The 26653-nt window shown below is 41.1% G+C and overlaps 1 protein-coding gene across 4 annotated transcripts in view; it reads right to left on the bottom strand.

Annotated features, from left to right (window-relative positions):
* LOC149842768 (TRAM, LAG1 and CLN8 (TLC) lipid-sensing domain containing protein) overlaps positions 1-26653 on the bottom strand; it is a 111973-nt gene that overhangs the window by 24080 nt on the left and 61240 nt on the right. The gene's annotated exons all lie outside the window — the stretch shown is intronic.

Genomic DNA, 26653 nt, shown 5'->3' with positions numbered 1-26653 from the left:
GCATTCATGAACTTCTTGTTAGTTTGGGGTTTATAGTCATTACCATATTAACATCCATCTATAGTTGTTTCCACAGGCTCCCCTCCATGGCTAAGGGTGGGCAACAAACAGTTTGCAAACTTCTCAAGGTTTGGTTGACGAAACTCAATGGGAGTTTGTTTATTTTGTAAATGAGATGAACTTGACCTTAAAACTAATCATGTATATTAAACAAGCTGAACTCAAGCTTGCAGAGAGCTCAGTAGAAAATCTTGTTTAAAGTTTGTTTGAATATATATATATATATATATATATATATATATATATATATATATATATATATATATATATATATATATATATATATATATTGCCTGCTATTTTCCCAATGTTGTGGGTAGGATGCCCATCTAATTCCAATCCACTCGGAGGTCTTCAGCCATTGGTTTGCTAACTGATCATGCATATTTTACGCATATTTTTATATATCCTTATGCATGATCGTGTGCATATTTAATGTTTAAATGCCCATGTCTAGTTGTTTTACGTGTGTTTTCTGTTAGGGAAGCCTTGGTTCAAATTTTGCGAGAAACGGGGCTAAAACAAGCAATTTGTAGCAGTTTAAAGGTATTTAGATAAAATCCCGAGGTAAGTACCAGTCCAAATCCATAATTTGAGATCAGGTCCAGCCTTTAGAGAGCCTAAAATACCCAAATACCCCAAGTGGGGTGTCAACCACCTTTTAGAATTAGTGTAAATTCTAACCTTGTTTTAGAAAATATTTGTTAAATTGAGGTGTTTTGTAAATTTTGAAAAACAAGCCTTTCTTTAATAATTTTACAAAACTTCTCATCTAACCCTAGAATAACATATTTAAGCACCATTAGGGTGTGTGAGAGACTGTCTTTTGCCTGCTTGGAATCGTCGATCGTGGTGCCATTGGAGCCTCTTTTTCAGCCTATATGCTGCCATGATACTGGCCGAACCCTTCTTTCTCCCTAGCCAGCATCCTCTTTTTTCCCGCACACTTCTCCCACATTTGTTGCTCGACAAAGAAGGCCATACACAAGCAAGGGAATAGCAAACCTTGAGGATTTCAACTCGGAAGGCCAATTATTTATTTTAGGTTGTAATAATTTTTATTTTCGCTCGAACATTTGTAATAGGTTTGATTGTGCACTTGTTTATTTTCAAGGCAATAAAGAATGTATTTTATTTGGAGTACAAGGCTTTGACCTGTTTCCTTGTGTTCGACCCGAACTTCACTACTAGTGTGAACCGGTTATTTATAATTTGATGCACGGTTTACAATGACAATTTTTCATTAAAAATATCTTTTAAAAATACTTTTGAGAAAAGTTGCATCACTAACCATCCATGTGTACTCAACAACTAGACAATAAAAACATCATTAAAAACAAAACAACGAAGTGGAAAAAAAACACGCTCAGAAAGGTTCAGTGACTCAATCAGGCAAGTCAAGATTCTGTGAAATATAGGAAAAGGAAAAGGAAAAAAGTAAGAACAAAGAAGAGGCAAAGTCAAAGCAGCTGCCACTTCAGGTAAGCTTACTCAGTGGAACATCATAGGGGCAAGGAACATAGTGCCACTTTAGGCTCAATAGGCTTGCCTTGGTTATCACATCCAGGTGCCACATGTGGCTTGCGCAACAAGCTTGTGAAGATGCAATAAACTAGAACTCTTATCGAAAGCTAGCGCATCTAACACAGCTTTTCAGAGAATGAGTAGTCACAGAAACTCTTTACCTTGGGCTATGCTATTCATGAGGTTCAGATCCATGTCAAAATGATTTTCAATAAGATAGTGAATCTTAATCAAATGCAAAGGAAGCAGAACTAGGGGAACTTATACATTTTTATCTCTCAATCCATTCCTTCCAACTTCCAGCATATATGTGATCTATTGAGCCTTTTTTAAAACTAGTTCTGCACCATAGTGGTAGAGTGCTTTGACTCCTATTTCACAGGTTTAGATCCTGTGTATGAATTCTTAATAAATACTTTTACAATTTTAATATAACATTTTCAATGAGCTTAGCCTAGCTAGGCTTGAGAAAATCTCAAGTTTCAATAAATATTTTTAAAATTTTCAAAATAACATCTTAAATGTAACCTTTTCAATGAGCTTAGCCTAGACAGGCTTGAGAAAATCTCAACTCAAGCTTGGCTCTTCAAGATCAAACAAACTCCATCTGAACTCTCAATTCACCTCAACTTCAGCTCATTTACAGCCCAATTCATGCCTCATCTTCCATGGTGAAAGAGTTCTCAGTAAAAACACAACTATTGTTGAGACTTGTTAAGAAGCACAATTTTTTTCAAGCACATCATGTGCATTAGCATAACCTTTTGGAAATAAGTGTCATCATTGAACATCGACATCACAACCAAATGCTTCATGCCTCACCAACCAGTTAATGCAAATAAGAAGCCATATGCACTAATATGTTACTGCCCTATTTCCATGTTTATCTCTTCATTGGGCTTAGAATCTATCACTTTGACGGTATTACCTTAGTTACCATTACCAATATATCTGGACAATGGGTGGGCCAGGCCTGGTCAAGCCCGATCAGTTGACCAACCAGGCCGGGCCTAGGCCCGGTTCAGGTCAGGCCTGTGCCAAATACAAAGCCCACGGCCCACCTGTTAGACCCATCTACCTAATTTGGACCAGGTCGGGCCAGGTTGCAAGTCATTGTATATTCACAACATTTCCCATTCGTTTACTTGAATTCATAAGTTCTTTTAACAAAAATTTAAAAAATGCAAAAGTATAAATGGGACCTAAGATGGACCTATTTTTTTGAATCACATACTTGACCTATATATAAGTGGGCTCGCCCAACCCGACTGTAAACACCCCAAATTTTCACCCTCATTCATAAACACCGGCCTCCTGCCACTGAGACCCACTCTCTGCAATCTTCAGGGAACCAGTTGGTCGACCTTTGAGCCAGGGTTGTTCATATCCCAAATTTTACAATAAATCTCAAAACTTCATCCTATAATCAAGATTTAATCCTCATTTTACTTCAATTTCAATTGTCAATTCTCATCCTCAGATGAGAATCTCCAAATTCTTTGTCTCTGCCAGGGGTTCGGGATTTCAAGTCCCGCATCCAGGGTTTACATTTCATGTGTCGTTACATATCACTGCATATATTTGGCATATCATCACATATCATTTCATGGCATTACATGTCATTGCATCTCATTTTCAAGATCCAACATTTCTGTTTTCAAAATATTGAATCCAAATTCGGGTTTTAAAACTTTGCTTTCGAAATCAAAGTCAAAACCTGGGTTTTAAATAAACATTTTTCATTTGTTAACCCCTCAGAATCTTATTTTCTTCAGAAAAATAATCTGGATTTGTTTTTGTAGAAGATGAACCGAGTCCTAGAGAGAGAAGAGAGAGAGAGAGAGAGAGAGAGAGAGAAAGAGAGAGAGAGAGAGACGGCTGCACAGAAAAACTCAGAACTCGATTTCAATATTAGGGTCTCTCTCTATGTTAAATAGAGAGAGGCTTAAAAGCATAATTACAATAAAGCCCCATTATAAAAAACTAAAATACACATAGCATCTTAATATAAAATTACTTTACTTAAAACCACCTATTCTCAACACTCCCCCTCAAGCTGGAGCATAGATATCAATCATGCTCAGCTTGTCACAACATTTTGAGAAATTTGGTGTGGCAAGAGGTTTTGTGAACATATCTGCAACTTGGTCTTCCGACTTTAGATATTTGGTAGTGATATGACCCGCTTGAACCATATCCCTTACATAGTGGCAATCAACCTCAATGTGCTTTGTTCTCTCATGAAATACAGGATTGTTCGCTATATATGTTGCAGCTTTGTTATCGCACATCATGGTCATGGGAGAGGAAACCTTCACCTGAAGATCAAGAAGAACAGTACGAACCCACATCAATTCAGCAGTTGTTTGGGCCATAGCCCGATATTCTGATTCTGCACTCGACCTAGAAACCACATTTTGCTTCTTACTTCTCCAAGAGATCAAGTTGTCTCCCAGGAACACACAAAATCCTGTGGTAGATTTTCTATCTACTACAGATCCTACATAGTCAGCATCAGAATAGGCCACTATATCCATAGTTCCACCTTTCTTGAACAATAACCCCTTTCCAGGAGAAGATTTTAGATATCTGAGAATCATAATAGCTGCATTCCAGTGTACCTCAGTTGGTTTGTCCATAAACTGACTGACTTTACTTACTGCTAAAGCAATATCCAGCCTGGTCATAGTTACATACAGTAGTTTTCCAACTAGGGAGCGATAGCTTTTGCTATCAACCAGTTTTGACCCTTCTTCAAACAACTGAACTTTATGGTCCATGGGAATATTTGCTGGTTTAGCTCCCAACATTCTTGTTTCCTTTAATAAGTCAAGAACATACTTCCGTTGAGACAAAACCATCCCTTCACGGCTCCTGGCAACTTCTATACCCAGAAAATACCTGAGTGAACCAAGGTCTTTTGTAACAAAGTGTTTTTGAAGATGAGCCTTTGTGGCTTCAATAGCTTTCACATCATCACCTGTAAGAATGATGTCATCCACATATACCACCGTAACAACTATGCCAGAGCTAGTTTTCTTTATGAATAGTGTATGAACTGCTGCTGACCTATTAAAGCCAAAACATGACATCACTTCAAACAACTTCTGAAACCATGCACGAGGACTTTGTTTCAAGACATAAATTGCCTTTTTCAATCTACACACCTTCTGACACTCCCCCTCAACCTCGAATCCTGGAGGTTGTTGCATGTAAACAGTCTCAGATAAGTCCCCATATAGAAATGCATTTTTCACATCTAATTGGTACAGGCTCCAACCATGCTGAACAGCTATTGAGAGAACAAGACGAATGGTACCCATCCGTGCAATAGGAGAAAAAGTTTCAAAGAAATCAATACCATATGTCTGAGTATACCCTTTTGCTACTAATCTGGCCTTGTACCGTTCAATTGAACCATCAGATTTGTACTTTATCGTATATACCCATTTGCATCCAACAATGTCAGCATCTGCTGGGGAATCAACTAGATCCCAAGTATGCTGAGATATTAAGGCATCCATTTCTTCTTACATAGCCAGCTTCCAGCGAGTATCACGCTCTGCCTGCTGATAGTTCAGAGGAATAATTTCAGCAGATAAAGCTGAAATAAAAGATTTCATCTGATTTCCAATTCTGGCTTCGGAGACAAAATGAGATATGGAATATAAGGTACATTGTCGTGTCCCCTTCCGTAGAGCAATCGGCCTGTTATGATCATCATGAAGATCATTATTGTCAGTAGAACTTACCTCAGGGGAATAAGAAGATGGAGGCACTTGCGGAGGTGGATCTCTACGCACATATACCAATGGAGGATTATGAAATCTGGAAGAGGATGAAGTGTGTTTCGGGAATGAGGGCACGGATTCCAAGGGAAAAGGAGGTATAGGTAATGGACAAGACTTAGCTGGATCAACCTGCAGCGGGGAACCGGTATTAGAGTAATATAGGGTGGATTCCAAGAAAGATACATCCGCACTGACATACTCTCGGCGAGAAGTAGGATCATAACAACGATATCCCTTTTGATTTTTGGGATAACCTATAAATATGCATTTTGTAGCTTGAGCAACTAATTTATCACGGTCAGGGCCAAGTTTGTGTACAAAACAAACACATCCAAACACTTTGGGCGAGAGGGAGAAGAGAGGGGTATTGGGTTTTAGGATATGAATTGGAATTTGATCACCCACAGAAGAGGAAGGCATGCGGTTGATCAGATAGCAAGCAGATGTAATTGCATCTCCCCAGTATAACGCAGGAACATTTGATTGAATCATAATGGTCCTGGCAACATCAAGTAGGTGACGATGTTTTCGCTCAGCCACCCCATTTTGTTGAGATGAATAGGAACAGGAAGTTTGGGGTTGGATGCCATTATCTTGGTAAAATTGTAACAAATTTTTTAATTTAAACTCGAGAGCATTATCAGTGCGAACAATCTTGACACTAGATTCAAACTGAGTTTTTATTTCAAGAATTAAAGATTTGATAATATTTGGAACATCAGATCGTTCCTTTATTAAAAACACCCATGATAGCTTAGAGAAATCATCAACAATAACTAAATAGTATCGACACTGAGTCCTAGTAGGAATAGTATCGACACTGAGTCCTAGTAGGAATCTTACAAGGACCCCATACATCTGCATGAAGAAGTTCAAAGACTTTATTACTAGACTGACTCTGACTCGAAGGAAACGAACTTCGATGATGCTTGCCCAGCTGACATGCTTCACACCGAAATGATGTGGTGGAGGGAATCTGAGGAAAGACCGAACGAAGCTTTGACAATGAAGGATGACCAAGACGACGATGCCACTGAACAGGACTAAATGAATGTTCCACTGCAGCATGAACAGTACCCATTGGATGATGTAAGTAGTAGATTCCATTTTCTTCATAGCCTCCACCAATCTTCTTCCCCGTCAGCAAATCCTGAAAATGACAACCCATTGGATCAAATATTACTCTACAGTTTTGTTCTTTTACAAGGCAACTAACAGAAAGTAAACTTTGAGGAAATTTTAGAGCATGAAGAGCATTTTTCAACTGTAATGAGGAGGATATAGAAATATTTCCCTGACCAACAACCGGGGAGGTACTCCCATCGGCTAATGAGACTCCAAGCTGAGCCTTAATATCCTTTAGATCTGAAAAAACAAGTGAATTTCCACACAAATGTCTGGATGCACCAGAATCAATAATCCACTTACGGTCAGTCAGATGAAGAAGATTTCCGGTTGAATAGGCAACACCAGCAACAGGAGAGGTAGAACTCAAAGGACGAAGAGCTATCAGCTCATCATATTCAGCACGACTGAGGGTTATACTACTGTCACTTGCAGAGATATTTTCTTGTGCCTTTGTTGCCTCGAGAGTAGTAGTATTAGCTTTAGGAGCATATGACTTTGATGAAGAGGAGGTTGGTCGGCCATACTTATCCCAGCAACGATCTTCTAAATGTCCAAATTTTCCACAGAATGTACATTGAAGCTTTCCTCTGCCTCCCACACCTCGTCCGCGACCTCGTCCTCTGATGTTCTGAAGATTTCCACGTCCATAACCAGATGAGACAACTAAGGCAGATGACTGAGTCACAGGCTGAGAATGTAGAAGAGATATCGCAAGTCTGCTTAGACGGTTATATGCCTCAGCAAGAGTAGGTACATCCGAACCAGTCAACATTTGGACTTTTGCAACAGAAAATTCTGAAGATAAACCTGTAAGAAACCTTGCAACCATAGTTTGTTCTTGATGATCTTTTTGTTTCGAACAACAGAGAGGTCTGTGAGCATTAAGTCTTTCAAACGCAACTTTTACGGAGGCATAGTACTGGGCCAAGGTTTGATCTCCCTGCTGTAAATTGTATATTTCCTGTTCGACTTGTAGGATACGACTCACATTAGTCTCTTGTGAGTATGTATCTCGAAGATTGTCCCACATCTGTTTGGCTGTATTATAATAAATTAAATCATCTGCAATATGGGGTTCGACACTATTCATAATCCATGACATAACTATGTCATTATCTTCATCCCAGGTAACATATTTTCCCACCTTTTCAGTGGGTTCATCTTCCAACAAGATATGTTTTCTACGATGTCCAAATACCGACATCATAAATGTTCTGGACCACCTGGCATAGTTAGTTTCATTTAACCTTACAGACGAGCCGTACAAAAATGGATTGGCAAATGCCTTATATTCTCCAATATGTTCCAATTTTGAATCACATTTCGAAGTTTCAGCCATACTTCTGGTTAAAAAAAAACTGGACAGTCTCCAAACTAAACAGGGAAAAAACCGTGTGTTACACTCACACGCCAACTGATATTCCAATCAGCAGTTGTTCACTTACGAACAAAACAAAACCCCACGACAGTAGTGAGCAGCAGCCCACAAACAGAAAAATAATTCAGCACGTCAGTGAATCACGACTAACATGACTTCTGCATATGCAGCAAAAAAAAATCATAACAGGGGCAGCTCCTTAGACATATACAGTTCGACAATGAGTCATTCATTTTTTTTCTTCACGAGCAACACCACTACGTGTTGGATTGCTGCTAAAAAAAATAAACAAGAAGTCACGACCTGAAATCACGACATGTTTAGTGCAAATTGTACCACCAGCAATCAAACTCCCCACAGCAACGATATCAAGATAAACAAAACAGGGCCCCAACCATATGTAGAATCACCAACAACAATCAAACTCCCAACAGCAATGATATCAATATCTTACACGACATGTTCAGTGCAAACTATACCAACAGCAATCAAACTCCCAACAGGTAGTCACGAGACTCACGGCAGGAAATACCACCGAGGCAGTAGGTAGTCACGAAACAATAAAACAAGGAGCCACGAACCCACAGCAAGCATCCACGACTAGCAGCATGACCAGATCTGTCATCAGATCTAAAAAAAAATTTACATCGCTGACCTGATTAGGTATTAATTTCTTTTACTCATTGGATCGGAGTTTGATCACGATCAAGATGGCCTCCACGATCGATCGAGCCTTGATCACACTCGATCACGCCGAGCTTTGATCACACTCGATCACGCTCCCACGTCACAGTCGATCACGCTCCCACGATCGGCTAGGCTTTGATACCATGTAGAAGATGAACCGAGTCCTAGAGAGAGAGAGAGAGAGAGAGAGAGAGACGGTTGCACATAAAAACTCAGAACTCGATTTCAATATTAGGGCCTCTCTCTATGTTAAATAGAGAGAGGCTTAAAAGCATAATTACAATAAAGCCCCATTATAAAAAAACTAAAATACACATAGCATCTTAATATAAAATTACTTTACTTAAAACCACCTATTCTCAACAGTTTTAAAGTCAATTTTTAACTGATTTCAATCCTCAGATGAAATCCATCTAGGTGGTGTTACTTCTGGATTCTTTCATTTATTAAATTTCTCAAAAATCATAGAGTCCTAGTTGGATCAGGACTCTATCTTTTCATCTTTCTAAACCTTTTCAAAACTCCATTTTGATTTTAACCAGACATAATCTTATCTCTTGTCAATTTCCTCCATTTTTGGCCAAAATCTCAGAGTCTCAGTCGGATCAGAACTCTTTTTCCAGAGTCTCAGTCGGATCGGGACTCTATGTTTTGCTGTCATTTCTATCTGTTTTGATAAAACTTTTCAAATTCTTTTGTTTTGGGTCAAAAATTCAGAGTCTCAGTCAGATTAGGACTCTTTTTCAGAGTTTCAATCGGATTAGGACTCTATCTTTCGTTGTTATTTTTACTTGTTTTTAACCAAATTCTTTAAAATCTTTCGAAAGGAATCCAAAGCTCAGAGTTTTAGTTGAATCAAGACTCTATTCAAAGAGTCCCAGTTGGATCAGGACTCTAACCCTGATTTTAATTTTGAGAGAATCTTTTAAAAATCTCATTTATCTCTTCAGAAACCAAAATTGCTACACTTCTATCACAAGGTTTCATAATTCTGGGATCCTATCCCAGAGTCCTGATCGAATCAGGACTCTATCCCAGAGTCTTGATCGGATGAGGACTCTATCCCGGGTTCATTTTCTCACTTTATTTTCACTGGTTTTCAAAAGTTCTTTTTAAAATCTCATCATTTGCTTTCTGAAAAACCAAAAATTCATAGAGTTTTAGTCGGATTAGGACTCTTCCTCAGAGTCCTAGTCAGATCAGGACTCTAAACCGGACTTCAATTTCTGCTTTATTTTCATCTGTTTTTCAAAATCCTCTCATTTGTTTTCTCAAAAATCCAAAATTTAAGAGTCCTAGTCAAATTAGGACTTTGTCCCAAGGGTCCCAGTTGGACCAAAACTTTGTTCTGATTTCCCTGTTTATTGTCATTTTCATTGGTTTTTGCAAATTCTTTCATTTGTTTTTCAGAAAAGACCCAAAAACTAGAGTTTCAGTCCGATCAGAATTTTGTCTCAGAGTCCCAATCTGATCAGGACTCTATTCTGAATCTTGTTTCTACTTTCATTTTCTCCACTTGTTTTTCGAAAATTGGTCCATTTTCCAGAGTTCCAGTTGATTCAGGACTCTAACCCTAACTGTATTTTCCGACGTATTTTCACCAATTTTGATAAAATCTTTCAAAAACTCCTTCATTTGGCTTTCAAAAACCTAAATCTCAGAGTCCTAATTGGTTCAGGACTCTGGTCCAGAGTTTTAGTTCGCTAAGAGCTCTATTTTCAAAACCTTTGAATTTCATTCGTTGATTTTAACTTCTTTTCAAAAGCCATTTTCAGTCTTTATTTCGACTTTTTCAAAAATTTCGATGTGGGGCCCACTCAGTTGGTGCCATATCTAGAGGAATTCTGACCCAGTCAGGACTCTGTGTCATTTCAAAACTTTCAATTTCAATTCTACTTTTAAACCCCTTTTGAAAAATCCCTCATTTTCAAGTTTTAATCGTTTTTGAAAAATAAAATGGGGCCCACTCGGGGTGGCGCACATTTGCAGAAGTCAGGGTTAGACTAGAGTTAGTCAGTGTCCTAGTTAGATTAGAGGTTTAGAAGAGTCAAAATTAATTTTTGAAAATCCATTTTAACTTTAGTTTTTAACTATTGTTTTTCTAAGTTTTAAATTGTAGTTTTAAAAACCCAATGTGGGCCCACACTAGGTGGCGCCACATTTGGGGTCTTTTAGGTTAGTTAGGAGTCTAATTAGGTTTTAATTAGGTTAGCTACAGTCCATATAGGTTAGGAAATTTCAGAAAAATCGCCCCCCCCCACCCACTTGTCCCTATCCAAATCAATTAGAAAACCTTCCTAAATTAGGTTTTGAAATTTTCTAATTAAAGAGCCCATGGGGAGACAGACATTGGAAGCAAGAGGTTTTAATTTGAGTAAGAGTAAGACAGAATATATAGAATGTCGGTTTAGTAAGCAACGAAGTAGTGATGGGAGTGTAGTGAAGATTGGTGAGCAAGAAATACTGGTGGATGACTGTTTCAAATATTTGGGATCTATCATTCAAAAGGATGGATAAATTGATGAAGATGTAAATCATAGGATAAAGATTGGGTGGATGAAATGAAAAAGTGCAACTGGAGTGTTGGGAGATCGTAGAATGCCATTGCGGTTGAAGGGAAAGTTTTATAGGACGACAATTAGGCTCGATTTACTATATGGTACGGAATGTTGGGCTGCCAAGAGACATCATATTCAAAAAATGAGTGTAGCTGAGATGCATATGCTTCGATGGATGTGTGGAAATACAATAAAAGATAAGATTCGAAACGAGGAGATACGTAAGAAGGTAGTATAATGAAGTGTGCGGAAGAATTCAAGAATGCAAATGCATTCACTATGTCCAACACAGGACAAAAGAAACAAGCATAAGAGAGGAAATCCACTAAGGGATATACGAAAGGCCTTACAACAAGGCTACACACATAAAATAAATACTCCTTTTATTGGAGAGGAGCTCTCTAAAAAGCAATACAAAGATACAAGGGGGTTCCCCCTATTTATAAGCAAAGGGAGACTAAAGGGGGCTCCCAATAGAGTTGTTGGGAGCCCCTAACGGTCACAATTGTGACCATTGGGGGCCCCAACTGTAAAACCACAAAATAAAATAAAATAAAATAAAATAAAATTTGTTGAACCCGAGTCTGATCCAGATTTGGACCCGACCCGGATAGAAAAGGTGAGGCGATCGGGCATAGCCTCACCGCCTCCCTCGAGTCTTCTAAAGACAGCGAGACAGGGGGGTGGGGGGTGTTCAAATACGAAACCCCTTCCCCTCTCCTGCTCTCTTGTTCTCTCTCCCCGACACTCACTCTCTTCCCCTCACCGCCTCTCACTCTCTCGACCGACTCGTCTCTCCACCCTCTCTCTCGTTGGAGACCCCTGTCAAACTGCCGCCACCTGCGACCTCCCTCTGACGCCGCCGTTGTCGTCGTCGACGATCTCCAGGTACGCTCCTCTTCTTCTTTCGTCTTACTTCTTCTTCGTTTCCCCTTCTCCCCTTCTCCTTTTCCTTTTTTTTTGTCAGCAGGGGGCTCCAGCCCCCTGTCGCTTGTTGTGTCGACAGGGGGCTCTGCTCCCCCTGTCCCTCTTGTTTTGCCGGCAGGGAGCGGAGCTCCCTGTGTCAGCCCACCTTTTCGACAGGGGCTTCTGCCCCCCTGTCTCTTGTGGATTTTCCAGCAGAGGCAAAGCCTGCCCCTACCTCTTCGTGGTTCTTCCGGCAGGGGACAAAGCCCCCTGCCTTCTGCTATTTTTCGGCAGGGGGTTCTGCCCCCTGCCTCCTGTAGTTTTTCAGCAGGGGGCTTTGTCCTCGTGCCCCCATCTTGTTCCTGGCAGGGGGCTTCGCCCTCCTGCCTTGTGTTTCCCGGCAGGGGGCGAGGCCCCCCTGCCATTGTTTTGTCTTCGGTAGGGGGCTTCGCCTCCCCTGCCTTCTTATGTTTCTCGACAGGGGGCGAGGCCTGCCTTCATTTCATTTTTTGGCAAGGAGCATGAGCCCCCTGGCTTTGTGGCTTTTTGTCGGCAAGGGTGAGGCCCCTGCCTCCTGCACCCTTGCAGGCAGGGTGCAGTGCTTCTGCATCTATGGCGTCTGGGAGCAGGCCTCCCTGACTCTGACACCCTGGTTAGCAGAGTGCAGAGTTCTTGCCTCTGTAGCCTGCAGGCAGGAAGTCTTGTTGCCTCTGTTGCTCTTCTGCATTCTACAGGGAATTGAGCTCTCTGCCTACCCTCGTATCGGGGTCTGGTACTGTTGCGGGTCTTACCGGACTCACTTCTCATTTGTATTTTGGTATGCTAACCTTTTTTAGCATCACAGGTTGAACGATGGATCCTGCTCGCCCTTCGTGGCTTGAGCTCGTGCTTACCTACGCCACTGGCATACGAAGACCGCAACCCCTCAAGGTAGGGAAAGATTGCACGGAAGACTTGGACAATTGAATTAAGTTCAATTAACTAAAAAAGACATTTAAATAAATATATATAAAAATATATATATTTATACGAGTACGCATTTAACTCAAGGACGCGGTTTTACGATCCTTGTTCTTTACTTTGTCGTAGCGCATCGCGCAAAGGTTTTGCGCTGCACTCCTGCTTACAGTCTTTACTTTGTCGTTGCACATCGCACAAAGGTTTTGCGCTGCACTCCTGCTTACAGTCTTTACTTTGCCGTTGCGCATCGCGCAAAGGTTTTGCGTTGCACTCCTGCTTACAGTCTTTACTTTGTCGTCGCGCATCGCACAAAGGTTTTGCGTTGTACTCCTACTTACAGTATTTACTTTGTCGTCGCGCATCGCGCAAAGGTTTTGCGTTGCACTCCTACTTACAGTCTTTATTTTGCCGTTGCGCATCGCACAAAGGTTTTGCGTTGCACTCCTGTTTACATTCTTTACTTTGTCGTCGCGCATCACGCAAAGGTTTTACCTTGCACTCCTACTTACAGTCTTTACTTTGTCGTCGCGTATCGCACAAAGGTTTTGTGTTGCACTCCTGCTCACAGTCTTTACTTTGTCGTCGCTCTTTGCGCTCAGGCTCTTGCTTTTGCATATGTGTTGTTACTGCCTTGCTATTGCAGATGATGCTCAGGTTCTCGCTCATTGCATACGCTTTTGAAGCATCCTCGTAGAGGATGCAAGAGACGTCTAACACTCTCTCTCTCTTGCGACAAGAGTTCAGTTAGGAGTGAGTGATACATCATCGTCTAAGGAGAGGGATACCTCGCAAGGATCCAAGCTCTTCGTATACGCAGTCCTGCAGAGTCGACTTGAGATTTTTGGGAGCTGCGCAAAAGCATCAAAGACTGCCCAAATCGAAGCATTTGGAAGGATGTGATCGGCTGGTTCTGTTGAGAAACTTGTATCTCGTCTATCGAGGTCGGTATCGAGTCATGCGAAGCATGTAGATACCCCGATAGCGGATGAGATTCGAGATAATCACATGCCAAATGTTGGCACAAGTTGCCGGCTGTTTCAAAAGATAAAGAATGTCAAAGTATAGTTTGAGAAGCATTACATCTTTGTGAAACACTTCTGTTGAGGTTCCTATTGAGGAACTATACCCCCTTCATCCTAGAGTACTTGTAGTCGTGCACTACACGCTAGTACTGCGATGATCGAATGAGACGGTTGTGCAACCTCGAATAGTGCTAAATGCACAATGCTGTAATCACATAAAATGGCCTTACATTCGCCTTCACAGGCAAGATGCTCGAGTGGTTTAAAGACCACAATATAAAATGGGTTGTTAGTTAAGAAACCCCTAACGCACCCATTCGCTTCTTGTTGTCTGTCAAGAGAGAGGACAGAGCGATACAAAACTCCAATGGACGGGTTGTTAACAACCACCCCACGGACAATGATCCGGCCCCCCCAGTCATTTGAGTTAGAGGAAAGGGGCTACAATAGTTAGCTCAACACTTCTGCAGAAGTTGGATGCATCCGTGGCACTGCTTACCTGCCTTTGGGGAATCCTCTCTCGACTAAAGTCGTTCCTTTAGGAGCGGACTCAACTAGCTATTCGGGTTATTGAAAATACATAGAATAACAGACGCCCGAACTAGTCTCAGTTGTTTCTACGTTTTGCATGCGCGTACCTGCAGGACAGTAATATCGAAACATAAAGTTGGTTCACACTGGTCGATTGCTTGCTTGCTTGGTAGTTCAGTATGCTACTCGTTGAGTTGTACCCGCCTGTCGAAGCGTTACTCTAGTTTGTTAAACTGCTTACGCAGTTCTTTACTAAGTAACATCTAGCTTCTCATACTAGTTAAATGTTTATAATAATAGCATTATGTCAGTTGCTACATATTAGCATGTGACTTGCTTTACCCCTTGGTCGAACTGTTTGGTGCTTATTGTAATGTAGCACGTTGGCTTGCATCTCTTATGATTGATATGATTGCATACAACTCGTAGATAGCTCGTAATCTACGAACTGGTGGCAACTAGGATTGATGTGGCTGTTTGTATTATAAGCTGCTTACATATTGTGATATAACTATTACCGTATGATTGCTTATCATGTATAGCTTATGAATGGCTAGCGATGTAATGGTTTATGCTTCCGATTAATTTAATTACTTGCTGATGGACTGAGCCATTTGATGGTAATTGTATGTATTACGAGCATTGTTATGAGTGTTTGTCTTATTCAGTTGTTTTGTTTGGCTATCAGATAGAGTTAGTTATTCTTCGCCTATAGAATCAGCTGGATTGCCATATCTGCGTGTTCTCATGGGTCGTTTACGCATACTTTGAGGTCCTATTTGAGGATTGCAATGTTCCTTGTGGCAATAACACGATGCGTAGTATTATATGTTTCTGTGTGATGTGATTGATATTCCACGTGATAAGACATGTTGGAAGTATCGATAATATGTTCATGGTTCATGGAACCTTATTAGAGGAATGGGTGATCGTGTGTTTTGTTTTACCATGTAGAGTGATATGATGCATATTGATGATATACATGCGTGTGCCCATATTGGTGGCTACTGACCCCCAAAAGCGATCAATGGTTCGGAGCAGTCGATTGTATTGATGCATGTATCACTGATTTGGTTGTCTGTTGAGGACCTGATCTCCAAAGGATTATCAGCGAGGGCGTGTATGATTAAGACCAGGTAACCGGCTAGAGTGTTAGATTCTCTGTGAAGATGTACACTGTCCACGAACGGGTAGCCGCAAAGACGGTGAACTCCTGTGAGGAAGTATATGGTCCAAGACCAAGTATACCATCTAGGGCGGAATTCCTTATGAAGTTATACATTTCCCAGACCAGGTGATCCGGCGTTGATCTTGTTGATTGTAATAGTAGCTATCGACCCTGGGAGCGGTCATTTGTGTTGATGCGTGTATTACAATGATTTTCATTGTATATGACATTTGTTGGGGATCGGCTTCCCAAAGGTTTCGCTGTGAGGGTATGTATGATCAAGATCGGGTAATCCGGCTAGAGCAGTAGAATCTCTGTGAGGATGTACACTGTCCACGAACGGGCAACCTCAAAGACGGTGAACTCCTGTGAGGAAGTGTATGGGACCAAGTATACCCTCTAGGGCGGTAATTCCTTGTCAGGTCGTATATCTCACGGACCGAGTGATCCGTCGTGGATCTTGTGTTTTTGCTTACCATAAAAAGTTATGGTGAGCTGTGATGATCTTCTAAGATTGTTTGTGATAGCCAGTTATAAATCTATAGTTTTGGCTTTCTGTTTTAGCATGTTTTCATGTAGGACTCAAATGTGAGAATCAGATTTTTATTTGATTTTAGATCATGTTTTGGACCTTCTATAGAAGGGTGGGCTTTTTCAGAGAAAGTATGACGCCTTAGTGAGTCATAATAGGTCACAGTTGGTCGTGTAAGGCTTTGAGAGATGAGAATAGATTAAGGTTGTTCAAGACAAGAGTTTGTTAGAAATAGTGAGAGCGACAAACGATGTCCTGATAATGATTAAATGTAGAGACCCGTTCTAGGAACGAGAACAAGCTTGTAGGGTGGTAGTCATAGCTTACGATCAAATGAATCGTCTTGCTACATTTTACGCATTTGCACTGCTTACTCGCTTGCACTAACGCATTTGCACTGCTTACTCGCTTGCACTATTTACACGTTTGCACTACTTACGCATTTGCACTGCTTACCCGCTTACCGCTTGCACGGCTTACTTGCTTTGAACCGCTTACCTTGTTGCACTGTTTACCCTGTTGTATTGCTTTCCTGTTTAACTGCATATCTTCTTTAAACTGCTTAGCATATTGAATTAAATGTACTTAATTCAGTTTCCTATAGTCTCTCTTGTGCACCTACTAGTTTTTCGTGAAACTAACCCATTCTATGGGTCCAGGTGATGATTAGGTGCACCCCGGGCGATGGCGCGATTGCAAGATGGATTCAAAACTTCTTCTTTCTGCTCTTAGCTCATGTCATGGACGTTTTGGGTTTTGTAACGGATTTTCCTTAGGATATCTGAATTTTGTGAGTTTGGTTCTTTTCTAACGTGCCCAAAGTTGTCAGCTTGCCTTTCTGAATTTAACAAAAGAATAGTCTTACGTTGATTTCATAAACAAACTCTGAAGGAAAGAGATTTTTTCTAGTCTCTTGCATGTTTTTTGAAAGTTTTGCAAGTTTGAAATTTTGGGGCGTTACACCAACGACTCCATTGTGGGACCCCTTTAGTATCTCAAACAAATATTCTAAAAAACAAAAAATAAAAGTACCCCTATCGGGTACTTGTGAAAAGACCATAATACCCCTATCGAGTATTATGGTGAATACATCTATATATATTTATATATATAGATGTATTATTACATATGTTTTAACACCCCCCTCAAACTTTACGGGGAGATGACCGAAAGTTTGCCAAGAAGAAACAAGAAACGAGGAGCAAGAAGTGCTTTGGTAAAGAAATCTGCAAGCTGATATTCCGAAGTGATGTATGGCAGTGTAATTGTCCCACGAAGATATTCATCACGAACATAGTAACAATCCATTTCAATATGTTTAGTCCTCTCATGAAAGGTGTGGTTGCTGGCAATATAGATTGCACTTTTGTTGTCGCAACAAAGCTTCAAAGCACCGGTAATTTGGACTCCCATATCTTGAAGAAGACTTCGAAGCCACACAAGTTCCATTGTAGTAGTTGTCATAGACCTGTACTCAGTTTTAGTGGAAGACAACGAGACTTTCTGTTGTTTCTTGCATCTCCAAGCAATTAGCAAATCTCTTAAAAAACACAAAAGCCAGTAGTTGAGACTCGATCATTTGAGTTTCCTCCCCAGTCAGCATCAGTATAAACAAGTAAATTTAAGGAAGAGGGTGAGGATAGGAATAGCTCCTTAGTATTTTTTATGTAGCGAATGATCCGAAGCACGGCACTCATATGCACAGTTGTAGGGGCATGCTGAAATTGGCTTGCAGAGTGCACAGCGTGAGCAATATCGAGCCCGGTGATAGTCAGATAGGTGAGGGAGCCAATGAGTTGCCTATAGGGCGTAGGATCATCCAGCAGAACTCCATCCTCCAGTCGTAGTTTAGCATTGATAACCTCGAGAGTCTCCACCTTTTTGTCATCTGAAATCCCAGATTTGGAACATATGTCTGCAGCAAGCTTCATCTGTGACAAATTATACCCTCGAGGAGAGTACGCTACTTCTATACCAAGAAAATACCTGAGAAAACCCAAATCAGACATATCAAAATTATGTTTTAACATATTTTTAACATTAAGAATATCAATTTCATCATTGTCAGTGATGATCATATCATCAACATAAAGCAGAAGGATGATAATACTACTACTTGCACGTTTAACAAAAAGAGCAATGTCAGTATAACATGAACGAAATCCCAATTGTAACATGATAGCACTAAATCTATCATACCAAGCCTTAGTGGTTTGTTTAAGTCCATATAAAGCTTTTAATAATCGAAGAGTTTGACCTTGGTTAACATTAATTTCCGGCGAAGGGTCCATATATACTTCTTCATTCAATTGACCATTAAGAAAGGCATTTTTAATATCTAATTGAAATATAGGTCATTTCTTAGATGATGCTACAGCAATTAGAGTTCTAACACTTGTCATGCGAGCCACGGGGGCAAAAGTCTTCTCATAATCAATGTCATATTCTTGTGAGTATCCCTTAGCAACTAATCTAGCTTTATATCATTCTAGGGAACCATCACTTTTTGTTTTGACTTTGTAAACCCACCGACATCCTATAGCTTTTTTATTTGAATGAAGTTGAACTATTTCCCAAGTTTTAGCCTTATTTAAAGCATCTAGTTCAAAAAAAAAATCTGTTTGGACCCGGGCCGGGCCGGGTCGGGTCCGGACCCGACCCGGGCCCCTTTTTATTTTAGGGTTTTAAGTCACCCGACGCAGGATCCCGAGCGCCGCACCCCCCCCCCCTCTTCTCCCCCTTCGTTTTCGGGTTGATTGGGGAAACCCACCGAGGTTTCCCCTTTCATCACCCCCCCCCCCCCCCCGAGCTCTTTATGAGCATTGCTGGAGGGCGAGGGGAGGCACGCCTCCCCTCTCGAGCTTCCTCCCCCGCGCCAGTCTCCTTCCCTGCTGCGCCCGCCGCCGACGCCGGCCACCACTCCTAGGTACGCCGTTCTCTCCTCCCTCTTTTCTTCCTCACCCCTTCCCTGTCACCTCGCCGGGAGGCCGGCAGACGGCTCACAGCCACTGCCGCGGCCTCCCACCGCCTCCCTGTGTCACCGGGGCCCCGACAGGTGGCCTACGCGGCCCCTGTCGTCCCCTTCTCCCTCTGCGATTCGCCGGAGTGCCGGCAGGGGACCGGTGGCCCCTGCGGCACCCCTTTTTGCTGCCACCTTCTGGCTTTCGGCAGGGGCTGGCCCCCCCTGCCGTCCAGTGCTGTCGGCAGGGGTTGGCCCCTTGCCGACCTGTGCTGTCGGCAGGGGCTCAGCCCCAGCCACTTTGAGCTGTCGGCAGGGGTTGGCCCCCTGCCGACCTGTGCTTTCGGCACGGGCTGCCCCCCCTGTCGTCCAGTGCTGTCGGCAGGGGTTGGCCCCTTGCCGACCTATGTTGTCGGTAGGGGCTCAGCCCCTGCCACTTCGTGCTGTCGGCAGGGGTTGGCCCCTGCCGACCTGTGCTTTCGGCAGTGGCTGGGCCCCCCTGCCGTCTAGTGCTGTCGGCAGGGGTTGGCCCCTTGCCCTGTGTTGTCGGCAGGGGCTCAGCCCCTGCCACTTCGTGCTGTCGGCAGGGGTTGGCCCCTGCCGACCTGTGCTTTCGGCAGGGGCTGGGGGCCCCCTGCCGTCCAGTGCTGTCGGCAGGGGCTGAGCCCCTGCCACTTCTCGCTGTCGGCAGGGGTTGGCCCCTGCCGTCTGGTGCTTTCGGCAGTGGCTGGCCCCTGCCATCCATGTGCTTCCGACAGGGGCTGGCCCCTGCCATTGTGTGCGGTTGGCAGGGGCTCAGCCCCTGCCACTTCTTGCTGTCGGCAGGGGTTGGCCCCTGCCGTCCTGTGCTTTCGGCAGGGGCTGGCCCCCTGCCATCTGTTTGCTGTCGGTAGGGGCTCAGCCCCTGCCACTTGGTGGCTGTCGGCAGGGGTTGCCCCCCTGCCGCCACGCTATTTGTTTCTGACAGAGGGCTCAGCCCTGTCACCTCGCGGCTGTCTGCAGGCAAGGGCTCGCCCCTTGTCGTTTTTCGGTTTTCGGCCAGCAGGGGCACACCCCTGCTGCCTCTCTTTTTTTCCTATAGGCAGGCTTGTTCTTCTATTTTTCCGCATTATAATTAACATAGCACTGTTGCAGACCTCGCATCGGACCCCCGCTCTGGCTCCGCGGCCCGAGCCTCGTATCATCTACACGCGTAGACGCACGCAGCTGCACGACATCCCGAGGTAGGGGAAAGTCGCACGAATAGTGTGTATGAACGAAATAAAATAAGACTTCTGAGATAGAATAATTATTTTTGCACATTTGCGTATCTGAAGAAGTATTGTTTGATCAATGTTTTACTCTGTGTGATTCTTTTGAAATTGCATAATGTAAATTCTTTGGGTAGACTCATTATAGAAAGAATCAACTAGTTTACTTGGCATGCCTGTTTACGTGTACGATTACTTAACTCATAATTGTCTATTATGCATGCTTATTCCTTTGAAACTGCATACTTAAGATAGACTTTGTGAAGAGACTCAAACCCACTGCAATTGCTATTATAACCGAACCTTAAGGTAGGTGCGGTATGAATTTTATGTAAGATCATGGAGGGTATTGAAGTGTGAAATCTATACTTTACTGATTTTGATGTGGTAATAACGGCCTCCACAGGCCAATTGCTCAGAAAAGCAAAACATGTCATGTAGGAACCAAAAGAATCATAAACCATTATGTTGCCCTCTCATCGTAGTTGTACCTCTATGAAGGTACGATCGTACTTTTGGACAAGTACGTCCCATGTGGGTTACGATGGTGGGATGATGAGGTTGTGGCAACCTCGATGAGTGAAATTAGCAAAATGCTGAGATCACATAAACAGGTGACCATTCGCCTTCACAGGCAAGATGCTTGAGTGGGTCTAATGGACCAGAGCATGTAGGATGGGGCGGCGGTTAAGAAACCCCCGTCGTACCCATCCGATCTTCACGGTTCATCAAGGGAGAGGATGGATGGTACAAAGACTCCGATGGACAGGTTGTTAACAACCACCCCACGGGCAAAAGACTCGGTTTTCCCCAGTCATCGGAGTTAGGGGAATAGGGATTACCATAAATTATCCTAGGTGGTAACTCCCAGGCACTTCTGCAGAAGTTGGATGCATCCATGGGCCACGAATGCCTGACCATCCCCTTGGGATTTACTCTCTTGGTCACTGACCGTCCCCTTAGGAGCGGACTCAGTCAGCCATCCGGGTTAATGAAAACACCTGACATAATAAACCCCCGGATCGGTCTCGGCTGTTTCTACGTTTCGCGTCTGTGCGTACCCACAGGCCAGTTAATATCAGAATTTAAAGAATATATTCATGAATAGATGTAGATGACTGAGACTTACACTGTTCCAACTAACCACTCTTTGCACTTATTACATTTGTTAGAATAGACTACAACTGCATTAATTGCTTAAATATCATAACTGCTTATCTCATGAATGTCCTGTTTTATTTTCATTCTACCTATCTGTTCGTGCACCTACTAGTTTGTTATGAAACTGACCCATTTCATGGGCAGGTGAGGAGTAGGACTTCACTGGCGGCCGATGGCGTGGTGCAACGTGGATCAAGATTCATCTTCTTTCTGTTGGCGGCTTGGCTCTGGGACTTTTTGGAGTTTTCTTAGATTTATTGAACTTTGGAATAAAATGCTCATTTTGTAATAAACTGCAGATTTTAATCTATTGTCTTATTTCTTAAATTCCTTTAGGTTGTTGTACATGTGAATGATGGTTGTTCAGCTAACGTACCCAGAATTGTTGACTTGTGTTCCCTTCTAAATGTCTTCCGCTGTCGTTTTTAAAAGTTAAAACTTTAAATCTTTGAAAGGTTTTTCGATAAAGTTTTCAAAATCACAAGTCGAAATTTTGGGGCGTTACAATTAGAGTTCTAACACTTGTCATGCGAGCCACGGGGGCAAAAGTCTTCTCATAATCAATGTCATATTCTTGTGAGTATCCCTTAGCAACTAATCTAGCTTTATATCGTTCTAGGGAACCATCACTTTTTGTTTTGACTTTGTAAACCCACCGACATCCTATAGCTTTTTTATTTGAAGGAAGTTGAACTATTTCCCAAGTTTTAGCCTTATTTAAAGCATCTAGTTCAACTTTCATTGCTTCAACCCAATGAGGAATATTTTTTGCTTGATTATAATGGGAAGGTTCATAGTAAGAATGCAAGGCTATTAGACAAGTTCTATAGTTAAATGAGAGAGTTTCATAATAGACAAACCTATTAGGTGGAATTGATTCTCTAGAAAATCGCCTAAGGGAGGTTTCTTCTAGGGGTTCATTAAGCCACAAGAATTTTTCTAAAGCACTAATAGGTTGCGCTTGCTCACGCCGAGTATATACTTGGAGATTGCCACCATTAGTTGGTGATACCTCAATATCATGAGAATCATTATTATGAGTATTTTCTAAAAATTCTGGATGACTTAAAGAGTCATCATTTGAATCTTCTAAAAGATCAATGATAAACATATAATCAATTTCATTTGGTTTTTCCAATATTTCAAAACCATTTTCATCTTCTAAAAAAGTCACATCTTTGGAGACTAACTTATTGTTTTTATAGTCAAAGCATCTATAGCCTTTTTGATTTTCACCATATCCTAAAAGTACGCATTCAATTGCTTTTGGTGACAATTTATCTCTTTTATGCAAAAGAACAAAGCATTTACACCTAAAAATACAAAGACGATTGTAATCGGGTGTTATATTAAAAAGGTTTTCATAAGGAGAGATATTGTTCAATTTTGAAGATGGCATTCTATTGATTAAATAGGTGGAGGTTAACACGGCTTCGGCCCAAAAAATTTTAAGAATATTTTTAGAAATGAGTAATGATCCAGTGGTTTCTAAAATATGTCTATGTTTTCTTTCCACTAGACCGGTTTTTTGAGAAGTTCTTGGGCATGATTTTTTATGACAAATGACATGTTGTTTTAAATACGATTGAAACTCATTTGATAAGTATTCTCCACCCGAATCGGATCTAAGAATGGATATGCGGCTTTGAAATTGGTTTTGAACTTTTGCATAAAATTCTTTGAAAAAGTTAAAAACTTCCAATTTAAGGTTAAGAAAATAGATCCATACATATCTAGTATAATCATCAATAAAGGTAACATAATATGAATAACCACCTTTAGATAGAACCGGAGATGGTCCCCGTACATCAGAATGCACCAATTCAAAAGGTCTTGTTGACACAAAGGTTCTTATAGGAAAAGGAATAAAATTCATTTTTCCAAAAATGCAATCTTTGCAATTGATATCTTTTTCTTTACAAAACTTGTTTCCAAAAGGAAAAAGATACATTTTAGAGTAACTTGGATATCCAAGCCTTTTATGCCAAGTTTCAATATTTTTATCTGGGACATAAGTACAAAAAAAGGTATTAGGAAGCGTTAAGTTATCCATAAAATAAAGATCTCCCTTCCTATGGCCTTGCCCAATCCGCTTCCCAGACCAGAGATCCTGCACAAAGCACCCTTGAAATGAGAAAGATATTTCACATCCATGGTCGGCAATTTGGAAAACGGAAAAAGGTTAAGATTTAGTTTAGGAACTATTCTTACTTTTGGAACAAGAAAATTTTGAATATTTTTAGAATCAAGAGTTCCAATACCATTTATTTTGAGAAAAGTTCCATCGGTCGTAGAGACACGAGATATTTTTGAATTGGTACTCACGTTGGTTAATGCATTTTCATGAGGAGTCATGTGAAAAGAGGCGCCGGAATCTAAGATCCAAGAGTACGTACCGGGAGGTAATGATGAGGCAATGGCGACACCGGAGGTGGAAGAAGTGGCCTTTAGAATTTGTTGGAGAGCCATAAAAATTTGACCAAGAGTATCCTTGAGATCCCCGTTTTTGCCTTCATTTTCTTTGGTAGAGGATTCCTCAACGGAAGCCACCTTTGGCTTGAATGTCCCATTTAGCTTTGGGCAAACGGGTTTAATATGTCCCGGCTCATAACAATGATGACATATAATCATTTTTCTTCCACCACTCCCTTGCTTACCAAAATGAGGTGGCTTGTATGTTTTAACATGATTGTCGGGTTTAGATACGGCAAGAACTTCATCTATGCTTTTACTCATGCTATGCCTAGTCTCTTTATGAGTGATTTCGGCAATAGCCTCCTCTAAAGGAGGAAACGTAGATCTATGGAGGAGTGAGGATCTAACTTGTTCAAATTCGGGACGAAGTCCAAATAAAAATTGAAACAATCTATCTTGTTCCATTTGCTTTTGTCTTAGTTTCACATCCTCCGTAGCCACCCATTTAGGCTCTAAAAGAGTCAATTCATCCCACAAAGGTTTTAGAGCACTATAATAGTCTTGCATGTTCATGTCGCCTTGTTTTGTGTTGTCACTTTTTCTTGCAAAAAGTAAGCGCTTGCAAGATCCTTTTGGGTATACATACCCTTCATAAAAAACCAAGCTTCATTTGCCCGGCGGAATTTTGCAATATTTGCACATACCTTAAGTTCAACGTTATTCATAAGCCATGCTAGGATTTTTGCATGGTTGCTCTCCCAATCTTCCATTTGATGATGATAATCTTCAATGGCCTTGAGACGAGCATCACCTTCAAGCGCTTTCTCTTGATCTTCTTCCATCTTTGTGAGCTTAAGTTGGGGTTCCGGAATGGTTCCCATTACATAACCCCAAAGCTTCTTGCCTTTGAGATTATTCTCCATTGTGGATGCCCACATCATGTAATTTTTCCCATTAAGCTTGAATGATAGGTCGATTTTGACTTCCATTGCTACAAAATGAAGATGCGAAATAGAAAGGAAGTAGAGAGAGACAAGATTTCACCTTAGAAAATCGTATGGCCTTGATACCATGTAATGAAGTATGCGGAAGAATTCAAGAATGCAAATGCATTCACTATGTCCAACACCGGACAAAAGAAACAAGCATAAGAGAGAAAATCCACTAAGGGATATACGAAAGGCCTTATAACAAGGCTACACACATAAAATAAATACTCCTTTTATAGAGCTTTCTAAAAAGCAATACAAAGATATATGGGGGTTCCCCCTATTTATAAGCAAAGGGAGACTAAAGGGGACTCCCAATAGAGTCGTTGGGGGCCCCAACGACTCCATTGTGGGCCCCTTTAGTATCTCAAACAAAGATAAACAAAAAGAAAAATAAAAAGAAATAAAACAAGTACCCCTATCGGGTACTTGTAAAAATACCATAATACCCCTATCGGGTATTATGGTGAGTACATCTATATATATATATATATATATATATATATATATATATATATGTGTGTGTGTAGATGTATTATTACATATGTTTTAACAGGTAGGCATTGCATCCATTGAAAATAAGATGAGAGAGAATCGTTTACGATGGTTTGGACATATTCAGTGAAGGCCTAATGATGCTCCAATTACAAGGATGGGGAAATGAAAAAATATATTAGTTAAAAGAGGTCGGGGTAGGCCTAAGAAGACTTGGATGGAGATGATAGGAAAGGATATGAATGCTTTGAACCTCACCGATGACATGACATTGGATATAAATGATTAGAGGAGAAGGATTCATGTGGAAGACCCAGAATGATTTTCTTATTTGATTCATATCGCCGACCCCAATTATTTTGGGATGAAGGCATAGTTGTTGTTGAAAGAGCCCATGGGGGGGGTCAACCCCTATTCCTTTCTCTCTTAGTTTCTTGGAGTTTCTCTCTCCTCCCAGCATCATCTCCTCCATTGTTGCAGCTGCAGCCTCCAAGGTAAAATCCTACACCTCTTTCATGTTTGATAAATACTTTTAATGCTTTTATAAATGAAATCTACCCTTGTCGCACCTCCATTGTTGGATTTTGAGCTTGGATTTCATTCAAGAACCTCAAAAACAAAGCCAAGAAGATGATCTAACCTTATTTGATGGTGTTTTCCAGGATTTTAATCTGTTAGAATCGTTTATAAATATGTTTTTTATGTTCTTAATCAATGAAATATGATTTGGCTGCTAAATGGGCTAAATCCATCTTTTCAAAGGGCAAATCAATTTCAACCATGGATTTCCTGTATTTTTTAATTTTCTTGTCATATTAGTGTTTATTTTATATATTCAAACATCAAATCAAATTTTGTTATGTTGTTCATGTATTTTTTTATTAGTTTTTATGTTTAAATTAGTTTTTTTTAGTGTTTTATTAGATATCTGTGTGTTTTGATTCTAGGTCTGTAAAAATCATGATATTTCGTGTTTAAAGCTTTGGTAGAAAATTTTAATTTTTTTAGGGTAGGACCATGGATTTGTCAGTAACTCCCTGTAAAAAAATTAGAGGGTTTTGGGTTCAGGAACCCTGTCAAAAAAAATAAAAAATCGAATTGTGATTTCTGTTCCTTAAAATCGTTATTGAAATTCAGGT

This window comes from Nuphar pumila, chromosome 3 (assembly GCF_984573655.1).
Source record: "Nuphar pumila chromosome 3, dmNupPumi1.hap1.1, whole genome shotgun sequence".
Classification (NCBI taxonomy): Eukaryota; Viridiplantae; Streptophyta; class Magnoliopsida; order Nymphaeales; family Nymphaeaceae; genus Nuphar; species Nuphar pumila.
The sequence above is the reverse complement of the archived record's forward strand: the minus strand, read 5'-3'. Positions and strand labels throughout refer to the sequence as shown.